This window comes from Armigeres subalbatus, chromosome 2 (assembly GCF_024139115.2).
Source record: "Armigeres subalbatus isolate Guangzhou_Male chromosome 2, GZ_Asu_2, whole genome shotgun sequence".
NCBI classification, from domain to species: domain Eukaryota; kingdom Metazoa; phylum Arthropoda; class Insecta; order Diptera; family Culicidae; genus Armigeres; species Armigeres subalbatus.
Genome location: NC_085140.1, coordinates 329,875,712 through 329,902,551, shown reverse-complemented (window position 1 = coordinate 329,902,551; position 26,840 = coordinate 329,875,712). Strand labels below are relative to the sequence as shown.

At 38.4% G+C, this 26,840-nt stretch overlaps 1 long non-coding RNA gene across 1 annotated transcript; it reads right to left on the bottom strand.

The window, feature by feature from the left end:
• Positions 1-14,269: 14,269 nt before the first annotated feature.
• LOC134216916 (uncharacterized) lies at positions 14,270-24,702 on the bottom strand. The gene is made up of 4 exons (XR_009980876.1): positions 24,597-24,702; positions 24,289-24,535; positions 23,467-24,224; positions 14,270-14,329 (listed from the first exon to the last, which is right to left on the bottom strand). It is a non-coding gene; the product is annotated as an uncharacterized LOC134216916 (long non-coding RNA).
• Between the last annotated feature and the right edge of the window lie 2,138 nt (positions 24,703-26,840).

The following is a 26,840-nucleotide window of genomic DNA, read 5'->3' as shown; positions in this document are numbered from 1 at the left end:
CTGGGTACGAGTTTGTATGTGCGGTATTGTAGATGGAAAACTCAATCAATACAAGTTACAACGATTGGGGTGGATTGGCTTAACCCGTACTGCGGAAGATGCAAGTTAATTGAATGCTTGGAAAGTTGGCGGGTTGTGCAAGAAGCAATGAGACTTTGCTGTAATACACTGGGGTCGCAGTTTACGCGTGTGAATTTCAATATTTTCTATCATTTTTTGATTACCACATTATGTTTCTTCAATTATTCTATCAATCATACAATTAACCCTATCCCGCTCATTGTGTTCCCTCACTCGATGTAGATCCTGGCTGCTCTTTGCTTTGTTTTATATACTTTATGGTCCCTTCAGTATGGAGTAATAGAGAATTCAGACTCTGAGCTGTGTGACGTGATGCAAAGTGTTTGAATGTGAATCTACCTACTATATTCCTAGCGAAAATTAAATGTGTAATGTTTATTAGGTGATATGACTTTGAAGAAGTATTCACTGCATTTGTTATATTCAATATTTCCAGATAATCCATAACAGTGAATTGTCTCCATCATCCGTCATATTCTAAAAATATTCAACATTCATTTCCATTTATTTTGATTATTATTCCACTCATTATCACCAATTAATACGTTTAATATATCATACTATCATTTATCGTATTTATTACATTATCAGCAATCTAAACATCCTGGATTGGACCTGAAATCAAACTCATAGCCCTTGAACTGACTACCGAAGCATTCGCTCGCATGGCTATTGAAGATATTATATTCATTATATTCACGTTATTCCTTCATAATCATGTTAATGATAATGATTACGGGTCTCTCCATGATTCAATATTTTATGATAAAATAGCGACTCGCATTTAAAAAAAACCTAACGCTGCCATAAAAAAAACGCCTAACAAAACCTTTTTTTTTAATCGGGCCAAGGAAATTTTTGAAGTAGAGGACAAACTGATCAATGAAGTTGTGATTTAAAACATTCTGTCTGTGTAAAATATTAACGATTTTGATGCAGAATCAACTTAAGTAAAACATTATGCCAAATCGTCTCTCTTACTGAAATCTACTTCTTTCAAACAGGTTCCTATAGTTTTTAAAGTTATATCATAAGTGTCATTTGATATTCATCCTAGTATTTGTAGGAAATAATAGAATAATACTCAATACGTTCAAGAAGAATCACAATCAGAGAAGAAAAAAAAATAACAAATTCGAAAAAAAATGAATTAAAAAAATAAGTGATATAATTATTAATCCTGGCTTATGTACAATCAATAATTATTTAATAAAAAACGAGATAAAACTACCCAGCTGCCCACGGCGATTTACCGTGAAAGTGACAAAATAATTGCATACCCAAAGGCGTTGAGTGACAACGCAACGAAAGATAACGTACTGTACTTCATGCTGCATATCTATAAGGCGCTCGTCGGATTGAATAACTATTGTGACATGGTTAGTAACTATCGTAACTCGTAATTTCCAGAGACCTCGATATTAATTAATCCAGAACTAACTAAATCAGTCATTGATCTGAGCGAAACTCAATAGCGTTCAATAATGCCTTATGGATGCCTAATTTGGTAAAACTAAACTTGTTCAATACCTTAAAAATGAGCAAGATTTTTATGGCAGTAAATTTCAGAATTTGCACACATACGCACACATACATGCACAAAAAGTGATCTATTAGTGTCTCAAAACATGCTCACAGTTGCTATCTAGTTTCCACTGAAGAAATTTTTGAAATCCTTTAAATTTTACGTTTTTGCTTTTCTGAGATTTTTTGTACATGCTTCTATATGTTCCTCAATTAAAATCATTTGCTTCTTTGAAACAAATCAGAAAAATAGGCATAATTCCATGTCATATCATTTGTTATAATTATATTTTCAATGTCAAAGTGAATTTGTTTAAAATACCATACATTTTATTTAATAACTCACGAGATTTCTTGATAGATTAATACGTAACACACCTGCGTAACGCATACAAAGTGAAATTATAGACACTTCCGAAGGAAGGGTCAAAAAGAAACTCAACCAATGTTTTTGCAGTCATGGATAGAGCTTACCAGGCTCTAGAATGTCAGTCGTGCATCAAAATCATAAAAATATCATCCGCCTTCTTTGCACATCGTCAAGTAGTAAAGTTAGAAAATGAGAATGATCGACCTCCTACTCACATGTAGAAGACATCAAATACATATCAACATGCTCGAAGATTGGATTTACTTTCAAATGATCCACCCGGATCGAACGTCTACTCGCATGTAGAAGACATCTGAGACGCACCAATCCGCTCAAAGATTGGATTTACTTCCAAATGATCCACCCGGATCGAACGTCTACTCGCATGTAGAAAACATCTGAGACGCACCAATCCGCTCAAAGATTGGATTTACTTTCAAACGATCTACCCGGATCAAACGTCTACTCGCATGTAGAAGAATTGAAGAAGCAACAATCCGAAGTGGTAGTGGACGTAGTGGGTAGTGGACGTATGTTTCCAATGCTTCTTTACTATGGAGTTAATTATACACAATTCAGTTGTGTTTTTAATAACGTTTAGCTTTCTATTAAAAAGAGTCACAGTGCTTTCAAAATAATATGGAGTGTTCTAGAAATTATAGTGTAATTTAAGTGAAAAGTAATTTTTATTTTGATGTACTCATCGCGGAATTATCATCGTACCGTATATGTACTAATATTGTATAAGTATTGTATTGCTGCACTGTCAGTACGTATTGTGCACTGATACACCTAATTGTATTATAAGTGATGTTTTATATGTATTTAAGCTCCACTATCACCAGTGTGATAAGATGAGCGGTTGATGTCCGCATCTCGTTACATAATTGAGAATAACAGGTAAGTGTTATCTCTCTGAATCTCTCCCTTCAACTTGCTTGTATGCACGAGTAAATCTTTTGGCTCTTCCAGTTCACAACCTTTCTGTTTATTCAAAATGAATATAAGTGTGTGGTTAATTGAAATTCAATTTATGAATTCTGGGTTGTAAATGCCTTTGGTACTAAACGGACCTTCACTGTTTCATAGAGAGTTGTTGTAAATAACTTCTTTGAGATTATCGTAGTAGGATAGTTTAAGCTACATACGGACTAGTATTCTGTATCAAAAAGCAAAAAATTAATTGACAAAAAAATGGTTAACTTGCTACAATCAGGTAGTATACCCTAGAGCTTGTTGTTTAACACACATCCATGTTACATGGCTCTCTGTGTCTATACCATTGCATTGCAATCTGAGTTCATGTAGTGTTCTCTGTTCTGTATCCTATATTCATATTGGTCGTTGTTTATATGACTGTCGATTGTCGAAAATATTTCGATTTATACATTGACTTGAAATAGTATACTGTATCGAATAATTGTTGTATTGCATGTTTAGAACGCATTGGTGGACTAACGGAGACTTTATCAAATCAGTAACTACATTATAACGTTGTTGTATTGCTCAGGCCTTCACTACTGATAAGGGTATGCGATAACACACTTTTTTCTAACGAAACGAAACGAAACGAAATTTAAAAGGTCTATGTTGATTCGGATCGAAACGAAACGAAATAAAGATTTCATTCGATATTTCGAAACGATACGAAATCAAGGTTCATTTAATTCGAAATTTTTCGAAACGAAACGAAATTTTAATTTTTTTTTCCGCGGAATTTTTTTTTAAATTGTTTTTACATTATGTACGCAATTCTGATTTCACTTTTTCGAAGTCGAATAACTGTTTTGCGACCAAAAGAGTCACAATAACAGAAAAGGAAATCTGTGATAAATCGCCACATTCTCGCCGAATATACCATTAGCGATAAGACAATACCCCAGCATTTGTGCCGCTTTCAAAGAAATTCATCGTGGAGCGTGTGTTCCCGAATCAGATCAATTTTATATCAGTTTTATATCAGTAAGTATATACAAATAAAGAAATTGAGGGATTTTTCATATACTGATTCAAATTTCGTTTAAAACCTTAGTTGACTTAAGAATTATGTAATTATGCTAAAGCATACTTCATATTGTCTTGTCAGCGTGGACTAAGTACTGACTTAGTCAAAATTAGAAAATGAATGCTTAGATTTATTTATTTTTTTACTAGCTGTATGTACCCGGCCTTGCTCGGAGTTGCCAGTTTGATTTGAATTTTGTTCACAATCGGAAAATGAATAAACCAATTGGTCAACATGATAATTGTGTTTTCTTATGGGTACTTCATTATTTCAATAAAAGAAGGCAGATTTCATTAGAAAACATTGACTGATTTTGAAAAAGGGATCAAACCCAAAATCGCCTTAGCCAGGGCAAACGTCTATTTCTAAAAAAGGAAAAACAGCCACCGATGCCTTATTCCGGGAAAACGTCAATTTTTAAAAGAAGGATCACACTCACCATCCAGAAGGAAATTAAGGTTTGATTGATGATTTCGATTAAGGTTTGACTTGATCGATAACTAAACAATACCACTTCCCCACACCCTCACCTTTTCCATCCTTAACCCACTATCGTCGTCTTTTTAATATGAAGAATTTGTGTTCCAAATTTGGATGAAATCGACTAAGGGGAGATCAGAAGTTACATTGAGGTGATTGAGAACTGAATAATCCCACTTTCTCCACAACCTTCCACAACCCTCCACAATGATTCCATGCGAAGATCTAGAAATGCCCACAAATCTGCAATGTTCCTTACATACAGCGCCGTAGCGTGCGGTTGGCCAGGTTGGCCTCCGCCAAAGGCGCCAGTCTTTAGGGGGCGCCGAAATCAAGGATTACGCTATAAGCAAATGACAAATTTATTTAGTTTAGGGTTGGTACAATGGTAGAGGTATGTCTTATGACAAGTAAGAGATATGTGGAATAATTTAAAGCAAGCCAAAAATATTGCCTTTTTTCCACATCAACATGTTATATGGATTTGTTTTAGTTTTGACTGCTAATCCGATTTCTCAAGGACTTCCGTTATTTGACAATCATGGATTTTGATTATCAACATTGTGTGAATCGGATTATTTAAAATTTTAGCTATTACATATTAGGGCCACCGAGCGATTTCCGGAGCCATAATGTTTGATAGCAGTGACTATTCGCGAAATGTAGAACTTATTGAAGCAGTGCAGCATACATTTAAGCGTTTTTGTATAGAAAAGTTTTTGTATAGAAATTTATGAACCATATCAGAGAAGAATAAGTCGCATGCACATCACATCATTAACTCAGCGCATTCTTGATGTGTCTACGCTTCATCGACTTGTACATGGATCTATTCACTGCAGAATTACTAGTGACCTCCAGTTTTGGTTTCCCACGCATGGTCTACGTCAGTTGGATCTATTCTACATCTCTAGATCAAGGACAAACCTGAGAAAAGCTGCACCTCTTTCTCGTTTATGCCAGACTCACAACGAGGGCTACAACGAAGTGGACATTTTTTTGGAGCTTTCGCAATTCAAAAGGATTATCCGAAACTAGCAGCTTTGCTAAGCTTTAAAACTTTATTGTATTGTGGTCCGATTATTGGGTAACCCTGTAGGACACTATACAATATATGAGATAAATAAATAACTTAATTAACTAAAAAAAGGACAATTCACACTCAAATTCATTGGTTTGAATTTATTCAGCTTTTTTAAGTGGACATATTTAAAAGGTTACAATCATAATAAACCGACTGACAAAATTTAGAAGTGCCTTTTGTTCTAATATCCGGAAGTAGTGGTATGGATTTTTGTGTAATTTATAGTTCAGGTAAATTTCCCGGTTTTTGTTTTTTTTTTTTTCATTTCTTCTTATTATAATCAAACTAGTCGACCCGGCAGACGTTGTCCTGCATAGTAGACGAAGACGCACGTTGTGAACTGCCCATGCGAAATTTCCATACGATTCATGATTTTAGTTTTTCGCGATTATCTCAATTTTACACATGATTTTTGCATGAGGAAATTTCATATAAACCCGTCGGAAAGTATAACGAACGATATGTTGAAGGAATGAAGAAAATTCATCCAGCCGTTTTCGAGTTATGCGGATACGAACACAGACCATTTCATTTTTATTATATAGATGTATATTGATCCGGAGGTGGACGGCAATTCCGACCATTGAACAACCCACTGCATAGTTCAATTTTATCAACACAAATATGTACAGGAAGTGACTTCAAACTATCGACAGACACAGTCCTGAGTTAAATTTTCCTTGATCCAAGCAGATCCGTTGGCGAATTCGACCACCAACCAATCTACACACCATACAGTTATTTTTTATTTAATTTGTCCTAACTGGGTTCAGTGGTCCAAAGCTACATTTTACTTGATCCAAATAGGTTCAATGGGAACTCCCGGTCACCAACAAATCAACTCCAAAATATGGTTTTCCCTGATTCGACTAGATCCGGTAGAAACTCTGACCTTAAACCATCTCACCCAGAGTGAAATTTTATTTCCTCTGTTAGGTCCAAAAGTGGTTTCAAAACACCGTCAGACCCACTCCAGAATCGGATTTTCCTTGACGCGAATAGGTCCGATAACGATTCCGATAACCGACCGACGCATTTCAGAGCTGGATTTTATTGACCCAACTAGACCCAGCGTAGGTTCTGAAAAAAAAAACCTTAACATTATTAATGAACTTCCAGCATGGCTCTAGAAGGTCGCTCAAATAACTTGTGAAATAATAAAAAAAAGTATCACCAAATGGAAACAAATCTTCGATGGACATTCTGCAATTCAAATGAACTTCAGGAACAAAAGTTCTTGTTCTCTTCACAGTATTGAATGATGTTTAAAGCATCTTTAAACCACTAAACCTTCTAATTTTACTGTTCATGCATTTCAAATTGTCAAATTGTTGTTGAATTTTCCAATTTTTATAATCAAAAGAGGGGCGCCAAATCATGGTTTCGCTACCCGAGCAGAGGAAAATAGCTCAATAATATCAAATCTTGATAAGATAGCAAAATGAGATATGGACATGATTGATATAAGAGATAAAAGATCAGGCGACAATATCAATATTTTGCACTAAAATATCATGAGGAATTCATGTTATGTTATTTGTAAGAAGTGATCAATATCAAGTGCTATTGGCTTGTTCTTATCCATAGCACATTTTGATATTTAAATGATATTTCAGTGCAAATTTTTGATATTGTTGCTTGTTCTTTTATCTCTTATATCAATCAAGTCCATATCATGTTTTGTTATGCTGTTCATGGCTTTTGCCCGGGTAAAGGCGTGCTTATAGTGCTTATAGTCAATTTAGGATTAGGAGAGGAAAAATAGTTTAACACTCATTGTTATAAGAGACCAAGGAATGCTCTGCATCTCCGTGAGCGCTACGGGAAAGGAATCGTTGGTTAGTTGAGAAGGTAGGGGAAGAGGCCCCCCTGAGGCAAAACGCCTTTTGTGGTTTCCGTCATAATTTCCGTCATTAAGATGGCCGTAACAAAACTAGATCTAAACGTATGTAGGTTAGGCGAAAAAAGTTTCAAAATAGTGTATGGAAAGGTCGGAAAAACCGAAAATTTCCACATTTTGAAAAAACATCTAACATTTTGGCGAGGCAAAACGCCCTATTGGCACTAACCTACAAAGTACTTGCGTCTCCACGCTCTATCCATACCAGAATGCTGATTCGCCGACGCGTGGTGCTTTATTCCCTAAGAGCTGCCAGCTAAAAGGCGCTTTGCCTCATGAGTTTTTCGGCAATAGAATATCACCATTTTTTTGAAATGTGAATATTATCAATATGATTGAGATTTTTGACAATTTTTGAATGGCATCAATTAGCTATCTTGTTTAACTGTTGCTTAATGTAAAAATAGTCATGAATAGCGTTACAAATAAGACAATAAAGCAATGTTTGCTTAGCTAGGGCATATTGCTCCCCCTTCCCCTAATTCTTGTGAAACCCCTTGGTGAGCGACAAAATATGTATTACGAAGTTATTTTGAAAACAAGAAGACGAAAACTGTGTTTCAAATCAATCCAACGCAAGATCAATGTGTTTCGTTCAATAATCTTCTACAATACAATCGATCCTGCACTAAATAATTTTGTGCTCTTCGATGCAGACATTAGTTTTATCACTTTACGTTCTCCCACACGGAAACAAATGCATACCCACAGGCATGAATAAAAAATCATGAAATCATGAATCAGGTCAGTTCATGAAACCATGATTTTAATTCATGATTTCAGGAACATTATTCATGGTACTAGCCAATCCTCATTAGTCGACAGTATGCATAACCGGTTATACTTCGAACACTCCATTCTCAAGAAGTAAGAACGACGAAGAGGTAGCACGCCGGACTCTCGCTCAGTGTACTCGAATTCAAATCCCCTGTTGAACTTTTTTTTATTTTGTCGATCTTAACAACCGAATTGTAACGCATTGGTTGCGTTACGCGAGAATAAATCATGAGATCATGATTTATATTCATGGTGTATTTTCATAGCATCAAAACACTACGGAGTCATGGAATCATGAATTATTTTCTCATTTCTGGGAACGGATTTTTACCCGTGCATACTAGTTGGCGTGATCAGCATCAACACGATCGATTGCACCCTGGTTATACAAATTTCTGCTACGCGAAGTAGATTTTTTTCACTTCGCGTTCTCCCGGACTAGCTGCCGTCCCATGACCAGCATCCACATGATCGTTTCCGCATTCATATAGAAGAAAACTACATACGAATTTGTCGACTAAGAATGAGGTTATGTAGTCAGCGTTAATAGGAATATTGTATAACCTAAAGTTTTGAAAACAACTTTACGATTATGTTCAGCGGCGCAGCCAAAATTTTTGATAATATAAAGTATGGTTTAAATTTAAATTTGTTTCGAAATTCCGCGGAATTCCGTCAAATTTCGTTAGAAGCTAGTTTTTTCTAGCGAAATTTTTGTAATTCTACGAAACGAAACGAAATCAAGAAATCAGATTTCGCCATGCTCAAATTCCGCGAAATTCCGCGGAATTTCGTTTCGAACCACCTGAAACGAAATTTTTCGAAATACCGCATATGCTTAACTACTGATGCGTTTTTTAAACAGCACGCAACAGCAGCACTAGGCTTGAATAAACAGACGAAAGGAGCACTTGTTCTTTCTGTTGATGAATTCCATCGTGTTAACATCACAGTGCAATTTTTCATCACCTTGTGAACCAAATCAGTATGGCCACAGAGAACAGACGTTGAAGCTGCACTCGTCATGTTGTGATAACTTTTTACTGTTCATTTTGAATAACTTTGGAATGTCGACGTTATCCCGTGCATAATCAGCGCTAGCGTCATCAAAAATACCATTGTGCGCTAGTGTCGTTTTGCATGCAAGAGTATACCAGCGGCATCGTGTTGTCAAAATGAGATTGTGAGTTGCAATGTTGACGTCTATGGCGTTGAGGTTCGGTGTGTTTCTTTACGCATGTTTTACAAGAAATTTTGTTCGAGCCTCCATGTCTGTTCTCTGCACGGACAAGCTCAGAAACTCATTAATGAGTAAAATTTCACTCTTTTTGAAGAATAAGTGGATCTACTCATAAAATGAGTAAAACACTGTTTACTCATTAATGAGTATACACGATATGTGTCAAAAAATGGGGCTTTTTTTACCCATTTTGCGAAATGACTTAAAACATTAAAATGGGTAAATTTTACTCGCTTTGGGAATATTTTTCTCCCGATAATTTGAATAATTTTTCTGTTTTCAAAACAAAATAGCAAAAGAGACCATATGAACAAAAATAATACATTTATTTATATGACGTATGTTTAAGGGTATTTACATTTAAGTATATTTTCGTCAAAGGGAACTACACAAGTCCAGAACAGAAACGCAGGATTTCTTATGCGGGATTTGTTGTCTTTTTTTGTGGAATGTGCCGCCTTTTTTTCTGGATTTTTTGACTTGAAAAACTTGTCATTCCCTTGGTTTTCGTAGAAAATGCGGTAGTAGGCTCCGTGTTGAACTATCATGTGGTTCCATGTTGCTATCATGTTGCTCCCGAGGCTTTTGCATGCTGAAACAAATTTTATCGAACAGTAGGAATAAAAATCACGATAAGAAAAAAAACAAGTTCATACTTACTTTTGCACGTACTAGCTCCTTCATGTCTTTACCGGACGTTCTAGCAACTCAAATCGAATAAAATATAGATTATAACGGGGAATATAACCCAAAGACACTTTACTTTCTGATGGGCTCGGATTTACCTCCTAAGTATTTTTTCACCCATTTAGGAGTAAAAGATAATCAATTTGTAACTGAAACAACATTCTCAAAATGGGTGTTTTTTCACACATTTGAAGTTGTCAAATTTTCCCCATTTTCTGGCAGCTACATACATGAACTCAAAATGAGTACTTTTTTACTCATTAATGAGTTTCTGAGTTTATCCGTGTGCACGGATAAAATCAGAAACTCATTAAAGAGTAAAATTTGACTCATTTCATAGAATAAGTGGATCTACTCATTAAATGAGTAAATGTAGTTTTACCCATAAATGAGTAAACAAACTATACGTCAAAAAATGTGGAAAATTTACTCACTTTTGAGAACGAAATGGATTGTTAAAATGGGTAATAAAACCCCATTTTTGGGAATAAAAATTTTATGCCGAACAAAATAATTATCTGAAAAGAGAAAACATCTAAACAAGTAATACAAAATCAAATAGTACATTTATTGATATCTCAATTACAAATGCATTTTTTGTACAATTTTTCTTCGAAATATTATAATATTATATAATCTCATTGCGGATATGGCGGTCGATTACATGATAGCTCTACGCAGCTGATAATAGATGATTCATCCAAAAATAAAGGCAATATTTTGATCTGCATTGGTACAGCCTTTCCGTTGAGTTATAAGTTCGAATAAACCCGTATACTCCTTCTCATAATTGGGTGATTTAACTTCGGTTAGAATTACACAGATGCTGTTCTGGAATGCAATGTGTTTTGTTGTGTTTTATTCAAAGACTGGAATAATAAACAAATCAAATTTCTACTTACCAAACCTTCATTGCTTTAAGCGCCGCAACAACACTATGTTATATGCCTAGTATTTATTATTTTCATTAATTTAATAAACGAAGACATTTTGAATACGATCTTGTATTGAAAATAAAACGAAGTCTTTTTTCACCCATTTATGAGTAATTGATACCACTTTTCAATCGATAACATCATTGTTGGAATGGGTGAATTTTCACTCATTCTAAGTTGTCAGAATTCCCCCACTTTTTGACAGTTACATACAATAACTTAAAATGAGTACTTTTTTACTCATTAATGAGTTTCCGAGTTTATCCGTGTGGGGTATGGCAGCCATCGATAATTCCTGTGAAGCTGAAATGCAGGAAACTGTAGTTGAGACGACAAAGACTGGTGACCTTATGAACAAGGAAGCTCAGATTGTAGGGGCAGGAGTTTTAGATCAAAAGGTTTGTCATCTCTGCCGTCTACAATTGCCGAAGCTATTGGTGACTGTGGTACACTACTGCCACGTGGTGTGGTGATGCAAGAAAGTAGTTCTGTTGCTGATGCAAGTGATGGTGCGGCTCATTATCTTGTGAATCCTAGTGCGCGAGGTGAAAATAAGTGGCGTTTTCAAGTAAGACTTGAAAGCGGCCAATTTACTCCTGCGTTAAGAGATGCTCTTGTTAGAGATTTGAATAGTTGTCTCTATTCTTCTCCCTGTTCCTCATTCATCCCAAGCTTTGACGGATCTGGTTTGAGGTTCGGGGTCGTTTGGTTTTTCCCGGATAACGAGAAGAGCTATAATTGGATTGTGGAAAAACTTTCCGCGATTAACAAAAAAGCTGGAGATTGCAGATTCGTTATTGACCCATCCGCTTCTACAAAAAAATGAAATCTGCGTAAACCTTCCATGGGACGCGAGAGAAGGTTTGCGTGACCTAAATGTTTTGAAACGATTGAAATTTCAAAATCCTTTACTTCCGACAGATCGTTGGAGAGTCATACAATCAAAAATGACACCTACGGGGGAACAGATTCTTGTTTTGTTGCATCAAATGATGCATCTTTTGAAAATTTTTGAAAACAAAAGTTTCGTTTGAATTATGGGTTCCACAAAGTGAATGCAGATTTGCTAGTACGGAAAAAGTCTGTTAAACCTACAATGAAGTAAATAAAAATTAATTACTTTTCTTGTTCTCATAATGGGAATTCATCTGACTTGCGAATTATTTTCAGTAGATGATGGAATGTTACTGTTGTTGTATAAATAGTATTACACTGGATTTTGTTTTACGCGATTAACATTTTTTCAATTTTCCGCTCATCCTAGATGTTTAACGCTTATTAATTATCATGTGATTTTTCTTCGATTTATTCTGGATTTTTGAAACATGTTGCGAAGAGTTTGGTGGTAAATTGAAGTCACACGATCAAAATACGAGCGAAAAAAATCGTGTAAATACAAAATCCTGTGTATATAATTTATACACAACAAGAACATTCCATCAACTACTTATAATTCGTTCTATTTACTGAACTCAACAGTTCTCATTTGCAGCTAGTCTGTTTTTTAATTACCGTTCAACGGTTTTCCCTTTTTTTCACTTGCAGGAAACCAAGGGTATCTTTTGACCCGCATGCTAAATGCTTATTTTTCCAAACATAAATTCGCGATGGCCTTGGTTCCTTCTTATCAAAAACCCAACCTCTTCCCCCCCCTTTCCTACCCACCAACCAATCCTTAATTCTTTTCTTCTCCACATCCGATCAGGTAAATGATGATCAAGGCTCCAAAAGGCGAGGCACAAATCTCCCATCCGTAGGGGAACGCGCCGTCTGAGCCGACTTAACTGATACCTGATACCTGATGTAGAAGACATCTGAGACGCACCAATCCGCTCAAAGATTGGATTTACTTCCAAATGATCCACCCGGATCGAACGTCTTCTCGCATGTAGAAGACATCTGAGACGCACCAATCCGCTCAAAGATTGGATTTACTTCCAAATGATCCACCCGGATCGAACGTCTTCTCGCATGTAGAAGACATTGAAGAAGCAACAATCCGCTCAAAGATTGGAAATATTTTTAAACGATCCACTTTAAACGCTCAAAGATTGGGTTTATTTCCAAATCGATTTGTTTCCAATTGGATTTGTTTTCAATTTATCCACACGAATTGTACCAGCCTGATCGTAAGCTGCATTTGCTCTGAACTGATACACCTGGATCAATATGTTATCATATCTATTCACTGTTATTTTCATATACAATAATTCCGACAAGTGGCTGAATTTGAAACCAAATTTATCTCCAATACTAAATTTTCAATCTTCCAAACAACTTTGCTATGTGTCAACTTCCAAAATCGCATAAATTCCGTCTCTAAGTTGCTAATTCCCAATCTGATTAATCTTCAATGCAATATTTTCGAGCTTCCGAATATCTCCGTTGTAGATGTCAACTTTCAAAATCTCATACGTTTCGAAATATCTTACCCAAATGGTATTTCATACACACTAACGCCGCCAAGTGGCTGATTTCCAATCTGATCAGATCTCCAATACAATATTTTCGAGCTTCCGAACAATTCCGTTGTTACATCTACATCAACTTTCTAAATCTAAAAAAAATCGAAATATCTTATTCAACACAGCAAAAAAAGTTGTTGAATATTACATCAAAATCGCTGCAACCCATTGAATCCATCGCTTGTTTAATATTACATTGAGCGATGTACTCGACAGCTTGCTGTGTAATAAACAAGAGCGACGTAATTTCTTTTGATGTAATAAATAAGATGATGTAAACGAAACGATGTAAAAGAATGTGATGTAAAACCATGCGTACTGCATGGCGTTATTGAATAAATCTATTTTGGTGAATAAATGTTCATGGCGTGGCATTTTCGTTTTTAAATTTATTTCCATTGAATTGGCATGATATTTAATATAAAAACAATTATTTATCGATTTATCTATTATATTATAATATAAATTTCTATAATTAACATAATGTTATGCCCACAGATGGGTTTTATAGCCAGCTGGAGCGGTCCAGTGCAATTCAGTGACCATTTTAGTTTTTTAATTTTGATGCGTTGTCCTGATCAGTCTATCTGCAGCTCTGAAATGTAATGGCAATATCAGCCAGGTCAAAAGCCATCGTGAATATATGACGTTACGATGAGACGAAAGGTGAGCGGCTTCTTACTCGAAACTCGCAGGTCGGTTTCAGATGAGTTGCCATCGTGAAAACAACATAGCCGAGCGGCTCGGAATCCGCTTCATGGGTCTTGGGTGACGTCATACGCTGAAAACGAAAAAAGTTTAGTAGAGCGATAAAAAATATGTTTTAGAACGATTCATGTTTTGTTATTTTTCGAAACAAAATCATCACTTATGAATCCCCAGTATTAAAGGATTTGCTAGAGTTCACATGGAGAAAATTTAGATTCCATAGGGAAACCTTTTTTGATTCCGAAAGGTATCTTTCTGGAATTTCCTAAGGATCACTCTAGACTTTTGAAAGGCATTCTAGAATTACGAAGGATATCTAAAGACTAAATGATAACAAAATTCCAATCATTTAGTTTAAGTTACTGCAACTATCGCTCTAACTCCGTTATTAGTTGAATCCTAATAACGAACCATTAGGCAAAGTTGTAGAAAAACCTTCGCACTAGAAGTACACCATACAACATATTTTGAAATTCAGCTTCTGGAATGTGTTATTGACAAACTACTAAATGATCGAACGCAAATTACTGAATGATCGTTAACATCCTTGTGGGATACTGAACAGAATCCATCAATGATTCTAAAAAGAACCATCTGAGATGTTGAATAGAATCATTCTGGGATTCTAACTGGAATTCTTTTGGATATCCAAATGGAGTCCTAATGGGATTCTAAATGAAATCTTTCTGGGATACCAAGAAAAATTCATCTGGGATTCATAAAAAAAACTTTAGACTCAAAAGAGAATCCTTCTTATATACCAAAGGGCATCCTTCTGGGTATTCCGAAGGTAATCCTGCTGGGATCTGAAGGGAACACTAATGATATTTCAAACAAGTCCATATTGGATTTGAGAGGGAGTTTTTACGGGATTTGGAAACGAATCCTTATGGAATTCCAAAACGAAGCATTCGAAGTTTTCGAAGGGAATCCATTAGGTATTTTGAAGAAAGTTCTTATGGGATACAGAGTGGAATCTTTATGACATTCCGAAAGAAATCCTTGTGGGGTTCAAAGGAAATCCTAATGACATTCCAAAGGTAATCCTCCAAAATAAATCCGAAGCAATTTTTTTTATTTCGATGGTAATTCTTCGGGGATTCCGAAGGGAATCCTTCGAGGATTCTGAAGAGAACCTTCAGCGATTCCAACGAAGTTCTTCGGGGAATCCGAAGGAAGTGATTCTTTGAGAATTCTGAAAATAATACTACATATATACACATTTCTAAGAGTTTACAGTAAATCCTTTTGAGATTACAAAGTGGGTCCTAAATCCAAAGCGAGTTTTTTGAGCTCCGATGAGAAAACTTTTAGGCATTTTGAAGGGCATCCTTTTGAGTTTTTCTATTCGGATTCAAAAGGCATTCTTTGGCAGACCTAGAAGGATTCTCTTTGTATTCCAAACATAATCCTTTTGGGACTCTGGTGACTTTAGGTGCTGAGTTGGGTGCGTTTCAACTCACGAGTGATTTGAATCGTTTATGAGTTTTGAGATTTTGAGTTTTTCCCAACACTGCCGACAAGGAATCTCTTTGGGATCCGGTAAAGAAACTCTTTGGAATCCGGAAAGAAATCACTTGAAAACTCCCCTCAGAATCCCGCGAGGATTCCTGACCGAATTCCACAATGATTCTGTTGCGGATCAAGCAATCGTTGGTCACTAAGGGTGACTACCAGTTGTTTATACCAACTAATAACTACGGACTATTTTTCATTCCAATTCAAACCGTGTTGGGAACACACGTTCATAAGAAAGAGCTGTTCCAAGTTACAGAAGTTTGGTCTTTTCTTGCCTGCAAAGTTCTACGGACGTCAATAGGTTATGGGCAACAGCAAGAAAGAAGTGACCGTTCACGGAATCCCTCAGTTTTCTGGAATTGGCTACGATACCTGGAAGTTTCTGTGTTCAAGTGTATCTCGAAGCCTCGAAGGTGTGGGACGCTGTGGTGAAGGATGTTCCAGCAGCGGCTGACGAAGCTGTGAAGTTCAGGGAAATGGACTGTAAGGCGAAATCCCTGCTGGTGAGCTTGGTGTCGGACGAGTACTTGGGATGTATCCGAGAAAAGAATACGACCAAAGAAATGTGGAAGATTCTTGAAGATACGTTTGCCAAGAAATCGGCCGGAAAGCAAACGGTAATTAGGAAGCAGATCGCTCGTCTTCAATTGAAGGAAGGGACATTATTGCGCCCCCACCTGCTGAAGTTTGAGGACCTCATTCGACAACTCCGAGTGGCCGGCTCAAATCTTGAAGAAAGCGATGTTTGTGCAGCCTTAAGTTTAACGCTTCCGGAGCCGTATGACCCCCTTATGACTGCTCTTGAAATTCTTCCGGAAGATGAATTGACTTATGAGGTGATGAAGACCCGGTTGCTTAGTGATGAATCGAAGCGTTTGGATCGAATGCATAGTTATGAAGAAAAACCTACTGCATTTGCTGGAGATCAACGCCGGAGACATGGAAGCGAGAAGTTTAACGGAAAATGTCATGGCTGTGGCAAGCGTGGTCACATGAAGAAGGATTGTAGGAATAAGCCCAAAGCCAATGCAGCGAACGAATCAAGGTCAGTCGTGTTCATGGCAGACAGTGCAATAAAACGGAAGAGCTGCGGTGAAAAGCTCGAGTTTCTGCTGGACTCCGGGGCCAGCGATCATATGGTTAATGCGAAGCACCATTTTTCAACTGTAGAAACCTTGAAGCAACCAGTGTACATCGACATAGCTAAGAATGGCGAATCCCTAGTGGCTAAGGAAGCAGGTGTCATCCGTGGAATGAGCAATTATGGCGTACTGATGCACGCGAAGGATGTACTATACGTTCCGACTCTCAGGGACAACCTCATGTCGGTGAAGAAGTTAACCAAGGCTGGTGTTGAAGTTGTCTTTAACAACAAGATGGTGATGCTGAAGATGAACGGTAAGACTATTGCAACGGCGCATCTACGAGGAAACCTTTACGTTCTTGATATAGCGGTACAACGAGCTAATGCAAGCTTGGCTGAAGTGGAGGTGCCGAACTGTGGCATCGTCGGCTTGGTCACATCAGTGAAAGCGGTATGGCTACAATGGTGCGTGAAAATCTTGCCCTTGGTGTATGTTTCAAACCGGAGAAGTTGAAGTTCTGTGACGTGTGTGTCCTCGGTAAACACAGCCGGGAGCCATTCAATGGTGCAAGAGATCGGGCAACTCGACCGTTGGGACGTATCCATTCTGATGTGTGTGGACCGATTGAACCTATGTCTTGGGATGGACACCGCTACTTCGTTTCGTTTATTGACGATCATTCTCATTTTGCTGCCGTATATCTGTTAAGAAAGAAATCAGAGGTATTTCAAGTATTTCAAGAGTTTGCGGCGATGGCAACAGCAGCATTTGGTAACAAAATCTCAAAACTTACGGTAGACCAGGGACGTGAATATTGTTCGAATAGCCAGAAGCAGTATTACAAAGCGATGGGAATCCAGATTGAACCTACGGTAGCCTGCTCACCGCAGCAAAATGGAGTTGCGGAGAGATTCAACAGAACTTTGATAGAAAAGGTACGTACTATGCTAATAGGATCCAATTCTCCAAAATCGCTGTGGTGTGAGGCCGTGTTGACGGCCGTGTACCTGCTAAATCGAAGCTCAACCTCTGCGTTGCCAAGAAATGTCACACCGGCTGAACTCTGGTACAAGAAGAAGCCAAGTCTAGAAAAGGTTCGAGTTTTTGGTTGTCAAGCTTTTGCATGGATACCGAACCAACACCGAAAGAAATTGGATGCGAAGAGTCGCAAGCTGTTCATGGTCGGGTACGCACCCAATGGCTACCGGCTATGGAACGAAGAATCGAAACAAATTGTGATTGCTCGTGACGTCAAGTTCAATGAAAACTGTTTCTGGGCCAATGATGGAGAAGATCGTGCTAATGAAAATTTGGTGGTTCCCATAGTCTACGAGCAAGAGGGGGAAGAGCAAACCGAGCAGTTCGATGTGCAAATTGAAACTCTACAGCCTGATAATCAAGTCTTGCTCGAAGATGGCACTGATGATGCAGAAGTTGAAGATGTAACGGAATACGATGACACTGCGCTCCCTTCGCATTCAGATCTGGACATGTCTTCTGGCCCAAGTGGCGAGCAGTCCACGAGGCGCAGCGAACGGGAGCGCCGATTTCCCGGTAAGTTTCTCAACTATCTTACTGGGTTTAGCGCAAATGCTGTTGGTTTTCCCATCCCATCAGATGCTCCCGAAACTTATAATGAGATTGATACCCGTGAGGATCGTGCCCTTTGGTACCAAGCAGTGCAGGACGAGCTGAACTCAATGAAGGCTAACAATGTGTGGAAGCTGATGAAGAATCCTGGCGGTGTGAAGCCTCTCAAGACAAAATGGGTCTTCCGGCTCAAAGAGGACGAGGCTGGTCGCCCGATTCGATATAAAGCGCGACTGGTGGTAAAAGGGTTCCTCCAACGTCCAGGAATTGATTTTGAAGATACGTTTGCCCCAGTAGCCAAACTGTCAACGGTTCGTGTGGTGTTAGCTGTTGCCATCAATCAGGGCTTTCATATACACCAGATGGATGTCAAGACGGCTTTTCTCCATGGTGTGCTGAAGGAGGTTCTCTACATGGAAGTACCCCAAGGCGTAGAAGCAAAAGGAGGTACGATCTGCAGACTTCAGAAATCGCTATATGGCTTAAAACAAGCTCCACGATGCTGGAATGACAGGTTCAATTCGACGCTGCTCAAACTAGGGTTCCGTCGATCAAACCGAGATTACTGCCTTTACGTGTCCATCGCCGAAGGTGATGAGGTTTATCTAGTGCTTTATGTAGATGACCTCATGATAGCCGGAAAAAAAACATACGAACGATCGAAAAATTGAAGCACTGCCTTACAAAAGAGTTTGAGATGACCGACTGTGGCGAAACAAATTTTTCTTGGGTATGCGGTTTGAATTTAACTCGAATCGTACTGAACTGAAGTTAACTCAAGAGACAGCTGCTTTGAAAATCCTGGAAAAATTCGGCATGGCTGAGTGCAATCCAAGCAAATCCCCGATGGAAAAAGGACTCCAACTAAGACGCGAAGGATGTTGTACCTCCCAGCCTTACCGGGAGCTTCTCGGGAGTATGATGTATCAAATGCTGTGTGTGCGACCTGATTTGTGCTATCCGGCCAGCTATATGGGAAGATTTCAACAAAAACCGACGGATAACCATTGGCAGGCACTCAAGCGCATTGCCAGATACCTAAAGGGATCAGCTACCATGGGTCTACATTTTACAAAAAACGAAGATAGTAAACCAATCGTAGGATACGTAGACGCCGACTGGGCTTCCGATGCAGAAGACCGCAAGTCAGTTACAGGATTTCTGTTCAAAGTTTTTGGATCAACAGTATCCTGGGCAAGTCGCAAACAAGCTACAGTTTCCATGTCGTCAAGCGAAGCTGAATATGTTGCACTGAGCGCAGCAGTGTCTGAAGCAATATGGTTAGCTGGACTTCTGGAAGACCTCAACTGCAAGGCACGATCGGATCCAGTTCTAATATATGAAGATAATAGAGGGTGTATAGCACTGGCCAAGAATGCTGAATCAAAGCGAATCAAACACATTGATATCAAGCATCATTTCATCAAGGATCACGTGGCTGCCGGGAACATCAAACTAGAATCTATTTCTACTACCGAGCAGCAAGCAGACCTATTCATCAAGTCATTAGACGTTGGACGATTCCAGTTTCTTCGCAATAAAATTGGAGTCACCGATTGAGAGGAGGTGTTGCGGATCAAGCAATCGTTGGTCACTAAGGGTGAATACCAGTTGTTTATACCACGGACTATTTATATATACGGACTATTTTTCATTCCAATTAAAACCGTGTTGGGAACACACGTTCATGATAAAGAGCTGTTCCAAGTTACAGAAGTTTGGTCTTTTCTTGCCTGCAAAGTTCTACGGACGTCAATAGATTCACTTCGTAATCCTTTAAGGATTACATTCGAAATCACGCAAGGATTCCTTTCGGAATCCCACAATAATTCTTTTCGGATTCCCACAAGTATTCCCTTCAGAATCCCGCAAGTATTGCCTTCGGTATTCCGCAAGGATTTCCTTCGCAAAGATTTGGTTCGAAATCCCGCAAGGATTTGGTTTGAAATCCCAAAGGGAATAGGAATCCCGTAAGATTACTTTTTGAAATCCCGCATGGACTCCCTTTGGAATCCCAAAAGAATTCCCTTCGGAATCCACTAAGGATTCCCTTCGGAATATCACAAGGATTCCTTTTGGAATCCCACATGGATTTCCTTTGGAATCCCGCATGGATTCCCTTTGGAATCCCACATAGATTCCCTTTGGAATCCCGCTCGGATTACCTGTGGAATTCCATATGGATTCCTTTTAGAATCCCGCATGGATTCCCCGACTCGAGTCGAGTCAAGTACAAGACACTGAAGACGACCTTACTGTTGAGGTCTAAATACGTATCTGTCAAGGTACAATTAGGTGGTGAAATTAAATGGGATTGTACAAACTCGTCTTATGACAAGTGATCCCACATGGATTCCCTTTGGAGTCCCGCATGGATTCCCTTTGGAATACCGCATGGATTCCCTTTCGAATTTCACATGGATTCCTTTGGAATCCCATGGAATCCTGCATGGATTCCCTTTGGAATTCCGCATGGATTCCCTTCGGAATCCTGCATGGATTCCCTTTTGAATCCCTTTGGATTCCCTTTGGAATCCTTTTGGATTCCCTTTCGAATCCCGCATGGGTTCCCTTTGGAATCCAGCATGGATTCCCTTTGGAATCCTGCATGGATTCCCTTTGGAATCCCGCATGGATTCCCTTTGAAATCCCGCATGGATTCCCTTTTGAATCCTGCATGGATTCCCTTTGGAATCCCGCATGGATTCCCTTTGGAATCCCGCATGGATTCCCTTTGGAATCCCGCATGGATTCCCTTTGGAATCCCGCATGGATTCCCTTTGGAATCCCGCATGGATTCCCTTTGGAATCCCGCATGGATTCCCTTTGGAATCCCGCATAGATTCCCTTTGGAATCCCACATAGATTTCCTTTGGAATCTCGCATGGATTCCCTTTGGAATCCACATGGATTCCTTTTGAATTTCACATGGATTCCTTTGAAATCCTGCATGGATTCCTTCGAATCCCAAATGGATTCCCTTTGGAATCCCGCATAGATTCCCTTTGGAATCCCGCATGGATTCCCTTTGGAATCCCACATAGATTCCCTTTGGAATCTCGCATGGATTCCCTTTGGAGTCCCTTTGGAATCCCGCATAGATTCACTTTGGAGTCCTGCATGGGTTCCCTTTGGAATCCCGCATGGATTCCCTTTGGAATCCCGCATAGATTCCCTTTGGAATCCCGCATGGATTCCCTTTGGAATCCCGCATCTTTGGAGTCCTGCATGGGTTCCCTTTGGAATCTCGCATGGATTTCCTTCGAATCCGCATGGATTACCTTTGGAATTCCGCATGGATTCCTTCGAATCCTCATGGATTCCTTTGAATCCCTCATGGATTCCCTTGGAATCCCTTTGGATTCGCTTTGGAATCCCGCATGGATTCCCTTTGGAATCCCACATGGATTCCCTTTGGAATCCCGCATGGATTCCCTTCGGAATCCCGCATGGATTCCCTTTGAAATCCCGCATGGTTTCCCTTTGGATTCCCTTTGGAATCCCGCAAGTATTCCTTTCAGAATCCCGCAAGTATTCCCTTCGGAATCTCGTAAATATTCCCTTCGGAATCCGGAATCCCGCATGGATTTCCTTCGGAGTATCCCCTTTGAAATCCCGCATGCATTCTTTTTGGAATCCCACATGGATTCCCTTTGGAATCCACATGGATTCCTTTAGAGTCCTGCATGGGTTCCCTTTGGAATCTCGCATGGATTCCTTTGAGTCCTGCATGGAATTCCTTCGGAATCTCACAAGGATTCCCTTCGAATAGCATAAGATTTCTTTTGGAATCCGCATGGATTCCCTTTGAAATCCTGCATGGATTCCCTTTGGAATCCCGCATGGATTCCCTTTGGAATCCTGCATGGGTTCCCTTTGGAATCCCGCATGGATTCCCTTTGGAATCCCGCATAGATTCCCTTTGGAATCCCGCATGGATTCCCTTCGGAATCCGGTAAGCATCCTCTTTGAAATCCCGCATGGACTCCCTTTGGAATCCCAAAAGAATTCCCTTCGGAATCCACTAAGGATTCCCTTCGGAATATCACAAGGATTCCAAGGAGAATCCTGCATGGATTCCCTCCATGCAGGATTCAAAAGGGAATCCATGCGGGATTCCAAGGAGAATCCATGCAGGATTCCCTTTGGAATTTCGCATGGATTCCCTTTGGAATCCGGTAAGGATTCCCTTCGGAATCCTTTAAGAATTCTCTTCGGAATCCGGTAAGGATTCCCTTTTGAAACCGACAAGGATTCTCTTTGAGTCCGGTAATGATTCCCTTCGAAATCCGGTAAGGATTCCCTTCAGAATCCGGCAAGGATTCTCTTCTGAGTCCCATAAGAATTAGTTTCCGATTCCCATAATAATTCTCTTCGAATCCCGAGAATTGCTTTCCGAATTCCGCAAGTATTCCTTCCAAATCCCGCAGTGATTCCTCCGGAATCTCAAAAGGATTTACTGTGTATTTCTAAAGAATTCACTGTGCACTCCTAAGAGATTTATTTCGGATTCCCTAATGGTTTATTTTTGAAATCCAGAAACGACTTCATTCGTGATCCCTTTGAAATTTTAGAAGGATCGTCTTCGCTTCGATATCGTCATATGAATTTCGCTCGGGACGGAATACTATACCATTTAAAATTCAAAAAGTATTTCCTTATGAATTCCAAAATTGAAATTAATTCGAATGACTCACACATATTTCTCTCCTCCTAAATGAATATCGGAACATACAGAACAGTTGTGCTGCTTACCATTTATAAAAAATGTTACACATCTTTAATTCAATTTGCATCAGCAACTTGTAATTTTTTTCGAATTATTCGCGCCCAAATACGGTTGAAACAATTCTCGCTTAACTTTTCAAAAGGATCTAAGTAACATTTTTTCCATGAATTAATTTAAGTACTGCAATCAAGCTTTTATCAACACTCAATTTAATTCATGAAAAAAATGTTACTTTGGTCCTTTTGAAAAGGTCAGCGAGAATGGTATTATCCTTTAAATTTACTTTACCTCATATACCTGTGCTACTATGCACTATCCAAGGTTCGCTGGATGAATCCCTTCAAAAGTCAGGGCGGCATGTTCCACTCGCTGATTACTACAATTTCCACTTGGCGAGAAACGTTTTGGCTTCCGACTTCCGACAGAGGGGAAATCAAAATTGATTGTGCTTCCCGACTAAATCAAAATATTTGCATAAACTTTGTTGCGTCGATTGTAACATTGTGCGGAAGGATTCGTGATCTGGACAATAATGTTGTTGAAGTCCAACAACTCCTCGATCTCGGATCAAGATTGATGGTGTTCTGCTCCAGAACGGACACTTTCGGTACAAAGTTAACCCAGCGTTCATATTTTTCCTGCAGCTTGGTGGGAGAGACGCAGACTCTTCATCAAATGTGGCTCGAACACGGCAATTTTGTTGCGCAGCCTTCTCGATTGTGTTAGTACGAGGATGATTCTGGCTCAAAGTTTTTCTTCTGTCGTTCACAACGAAAACTTGAGAAAATATTCCTATTTGTTTGCATTTCTTCAGTGTCACTTTAAATGGTAAAGTCTTCATTTTTCATGCAAATTCCGGACTAGCTTTAGAAAATATTTAACATCAGCTAGCTCTGGACTAGTTGAATGATGAAAAAATCCCTTCAATTTCCGGTGCCTCCAACATACACCCCGCCGATGTGATGAGTGTGCAACCAATCATGCGACCGATATACGATCCTTGAGATACTTGTCCTACAAATCGTGCCCACGGTGTCAATTGGTTTCTGGAAAGTAGTTATGGTTGTGGATAAGAAATGAAAAACAGCAACAAAAAGTAAATATTGTTACCTGATTTTTCTAGAAAATGCATTCCGAACGGGATTACTGAAGACCGAGGAAAAAGGCTTCCGAGGACGAATCACTTTCTACGGATTGCAAGGGGTGGAATCTTGGCCGCTTCTCATCGCCCGGAACGATTTTTTTAACGTAGTTTTGGGTGCCGCAATGTCTGCACAAAAGAACTCCCGAGTTGGGGATTCCGAATATTCGGGTTTCGTCAGGGATTCCTGATATCCGATTTCCTTTTTAAATAAAGCTGCAAAACAAAAAAGTACATTAGGGAACATTCAAGAGAACAGAAATAAATAATATATTACCAATAAATCTCCGAAGAATCCTTTTTAAAAAATATGATACTGCGCTGTGAAAGATGGCGGACTGATGTTGTGATGAACTTCTTGACGATGCGCACGGACGGCGGATGAACAGTGTTGCTAGATTTAAATTTGAATTTCAATTTTATGCGATTTTACATTTTTTTTGTGTAATTTCACACAGTCATATTATATCCAATGGGTTGCATCTTCATCTATGTAATATTAGTGTTATTTTTATGTATTTATACACAGAAAAAAGTGTAATCATAAAAGCGAATTCATTTTTGTGTAATTTGAAGTGCGATGTAATATTGTGTTGAAGTGAATGAAAAGATACATCTGAAAATTCCTATTACATTGAAATTTAAGTACATAGCATGATTTACATTGGAGCACATTACATTTCTTTTTGCTGTGTAATGGAATTTTCATACACACTACCCGAATAAAAAATATGATACAAAAACTATTTAACGTAATGTGACATTACTATTGTAAACAATAAATTCACAATAATTTGTAATGTTGACACAACCATATAATCACAATTCAATGTATTGTTATCAACCGTTCAATAAACTGTAATTGAAGTTTTCTTAATAGAATATACGAGTGGTTATGCATCGTAACAATTCATAATTTAGCATTTTTCCATACACTTGAATTCGCAAAACAATAGATTATGATGTTTTTTGTATTGTTTGAAACATTTCAGGATGAAAGAATTTTTTCCCCAGTGTACAAGTCGAAGTCGGTAAAGTAGAATAAAAGTAGGTTTCGCCAAAATAACAATTTGACATGTTTATGTTCTGTTTTTTGCTTTTTGTTTTCAATTTTCGTGATTCGAACCGATAAGTTCGAACAATACTTTTCTGAGCCTTTCTCTGGTGCATTAGCTCACTGGGCCAGATAGGATCATTCGAAGGAATTTAGTTTTGAGCAATGATATTTTCGAGGTACGTAACATAGAGTTTAAATTTAGCAAGTTAGTTGAACAACTCGGTTGAATACAAATGAGTTGCCAAAAACAGTTCGTGTTCTATCCATCCAAGTCAACGAGTTACTCAATCAACTGGTCCAATCACTTTAGTATGAATGATGAGACCATAAAATAATATTTATTTTTATATTAGTCTTTGGTGTGTTTGAATCCTTGTAGAACATTCGTTCCGCCACTATTTACTCTGGCGGTCAAAAAAAGAAACGGTGGTTCGGCGATTCTTAAAAGTTAACATTGCATTAAAATGGAGAAAGAAATTGAATGCACGATGATTAGTTTCAAGTTATTCTTTACCATGATATTTATTATCATAAATAGCGGAATCTACATAGGCTATAATGCGCTGAGCGCAATGTAATAGAACGGCAACGGTAATGGAATTGAAAATTAGCCCATATTTTTTCTGTCACATCTTACATCCTGCAGTTATCGTCACCGTCGTCCGTTGTAGACCATTCGATGCTTAAGGACAGCAGCAAAGTTTTTCCTTTAAATAGTACATCGGAAATACCTCTACAGAATGATAGTGATTGTTAATTTCTATCAGTAACCCTATTTCTGACATGAAAATAATTACATTTTACATACAACAAATACATTTTGAAGAAAGCTTTACCGTTGCGCCTGCGCGAGAATTAGTGATTCAGCTAGCTAAAGATGAGTTTAACAGTTAAATTGATTTAAATTTGATTTTTGAATTTCATTGAATCCTTTACCTCGCATTAAAAGAGTATGACAAGCAGTTCGACTTGTTCTTATGACCAAATTTCTAAGCAGCGGATGATATTGTTTCGAAGAAGGGAATTATGTACTCATGTATAATTCGAATATTATGAGAGCCAAAACGAAATTAAAATAAAATCAAAATACTTTATTTAAAATACCTATAAATGGGGACAAAAATTATCTAAAAGAAATATTTTCCAAAGTGTGATGCTAACTTGGTAATGTTTTGGCACAATGATATGCCCTTAATACTTGTCGATCCTGTGCTGTGGGTATGACCTTCATCAAAAATACAATGATACCACAGACAAACAGACGTAACACTTCTCATTTCAACATCGTTCACGTGTTCAACGGTTGATTTGAAATACATCTGTGCTACGCGATTGTGCCAAGAGAGGCGCTAGTGTTCAATCGCTTTGACATTTGATTAGTGTATATGCTGCTGAATGTTTTCTGTGTTGATGATGATGATTGATATAGATGTATGCGTTAGGAGCAAACGTCAAATGGGAAAT